Consider the following 2,893-nt stretch of genomic DNA (forward strand, 5'->3'; position numbering starts at 1 on the left):
TGGCTTTTTCTTTGCATTTTTCCCAACTGTAAGGGTACTCGTTGGCCTTGCAGAAAGGTGGTTTTGTTTCTTTTCCCTTAATTTTGCCCTCGGGTTAAGAGAACATTTTTGCTAGGTAAGTTTATTCAAAGTTGAATTAGAAAGTGGAAAAAGGTAAAATTCTGCGCCCCCCCCCCCCCCCCCCCCCCCCCCATCAGAGAGGAACGAAATGGGAGAACATTATGTAATTCTAAGATGTTGCAGGACGTGGGGCATGATGAGGATAAGTGGCTGTAGCTTTCCAATGCACCTACACAAGTTAGGCATCTAATGAATGCTGACTTTATTTTCAACACAAATGCAGGAGCAACACCTTTATAAATTAATTTGTTCATCAAACTTCATGTTTATCAAAACTAAAAAAAAAAGAAAAAATAGCAGAAATATCTATAATGTTGTTCGGAATTCTAGCTTCTAACTAAATACTGCAGTAAAAACCTAGAGTAAAAGTACGTATTTAAAAATGCTATGTCCAACATTTTCTTACTAAAGATGAACACTTTGAAATCAGTATTGAACAATTGTGCTTAAATGGTATATAGTCCTTACACTTTGGCAAGCAGAACTAAGTTCAGTGTAAAAGCTGTATATAGTTGCAATTTTTTTCCTATTCCCAAAGCTTAAAAGCAATAAATACGGAACAAAACAACTGGTACCAAAACGTCATATTTAAGGACTGAAATAATGGATTTTGGTATTACATAAAATCCATTGTACTGATGTTTATTTGTTGCACAGAGTTGCAGAAATACTTGAGATGTTGGATTACTTTTGCGTATTCAGCAGTTAGACTTTTTCCAAGTGTCTGCTTTAGGGTTGAGTGCTATTACCAGCTAAGAATTTGATAGCTGATAAATACAAGACTAAGACTTTTGAGTTTTGGAATCCATCCCCCACTTTTTCTAGAAGGCAAAACCAAACATTACTGTAAAGATAGATTAATAGAGATGCTTTAAAATAAGAAAGCTGACAGCAGTATGTAGCCCAAAAAAGCTCCTGTTTTCTTACAGAAGTGTGTGTGTTTGTGTGAGTTCTTGTGAAGATGTGTATTTTTTTACCTAAGGATTTTTCTCAGCCACTTCCTTCTACATCAAGAATTGTTATATCAGGAATGGGAAAGAGTTGTATCAAGATAAATGTGTCAGCCCCAAACCTAGTATTTTAGAGTACATGTACAAGATAACATTATGATTTTGAAAGTTCCTGTTTTCGTATTAAAAGCTGCCTAGCTTGTACATGTGGGCCTAGATTCACATAAGCACAGATGTTGGTCTGATTACCTTAGATAATAAAGATATGTATTTCCAAGTGTAATTTATTTCTTAAGTTCAATCTAAAAATCTGGATAAGAGTCAGAGATGAGTAAGAGGAAAATCAAAGGTATGGAACAATTTCCATGCCAAGAATGGCTAGAATAGGATACTTGATCAAAGGGAAAAAAGGGGATGGGGGAGTATGTGATAGACGCCTCGGAGATTATGTTAATGTACAGACTGGAAGACACGTTACCTCCCTATTCAATGTGTGAAGTAACATGTGAAACTTGCAGTTGTCAATTTTGGAACAAAAGGACATCTAGTATGTGAAATGTTATGAAGTAATGACACGCTCTAAACTGTAGTATGAAAGGGTTTAAATCTTGACATGAGAGAGAAACCTTTTATAGAGCTAATAAATACAAATATAGTGCTGCTGGTAGGGAAGAACTCTGAGCTTTCGGTTTGTCGGAGAATGTTCTGAGGAAACGTCACTGTGTGCTTGTGTTGATAAATATGTTCTTTCTTAGGTATTTGCTCTCAGGCCCAGGGCTGCAGGTTCAGACAGTGACTTAGGATAAACCAAAGGTCTAGCTGTTCTTGTGGTGTGGAAAGATTTCTATGAAAAAGATTTATTTTTTTTTTTTAATTGAAACTAGGAAGCCTTCAGCAATTACTTCAACTATTAAGTTCGTTTGCAAAGTAGTAACAGGGACATTCAAAACATCAATCTAGCACAGGGGAACGGGCCTTTTACTATCTGTGCTGTTGTCTTATGCTAAATAAAGCTAAAACATGGATAATAAGCAGAGGCAAACTGATATATAAGGATATACAGTAAGAGCCTAAGGGGGAGAAAAGAAGGTTTAATAGTGGTGTTGGCTGTGGAGCATGGAAGAGGCCGTGAAAAAAAGCCATTGACTCGGGCTAGTAAATCAGTGGTACACAGCAGCAAGTTTAGCTGTCACTGCTTGTGTGAGCAGAGTCCAAATTATCTCTGTGTCCATCAGCTGATAAAACCATTCAGGTTTCCCTGAAAATGAGTGTCCTTTTTAAGCAATGCACTGTCACTTTTAACTTGATTTCTATTAGGCACTGTATACTGTGGAATTTCTTTGGCAAGTATCATCCTTGATAATACAAGGCTGTTAACTGCTTGCTTTTAATCACTGCAGTTAAATGGATTTCAAAAGGAAAACAATAGATGACTTTTCTTGGCCTGCTGTATTTTTACAGTATTTTAAACTTTTCCAGCCTACTTACCATCAGTTACAATCTCAAAGCCAGGTATCGTACAAGGTAAGGACACCTCATTGAAGAAATGGATAATTTGTAAGGAATACATAGGCAACAAATGGTATGACTCGGTTACTGGGATGTGCGAGGAAATATTTTAAGAACAAACAACTGTCAATGTAGGGCACTCTACAATAATGAATGTTAATTATGACTTGGCATGCTAGCATGATGCTTATAGATGTCTCGGGTGCAGTGGCTGTTTCCCTTTCGTGTGCTTACTGCAGGGGAAAAAATATATGTAGCAATGACTCAGATCCCCTGTTTGGGGGTGGGAGAAAATCAAAAGTCAAAAAGTTAAC

The sequence above is a fragment of the Falco biarmicus genome, chromosome 11 (assembly GCF_023638135.1).
Source record: "Falco biarmicus isolate bFalBia1 chromosome 11, bFalBia1.pri, whole genome shotgun sequence".
Lineage (NCBI taxonomy): Eukaryota > Metazoa > Chordata > Aves > Falconiformes > Falconidae > Falco > Falco biarmicus.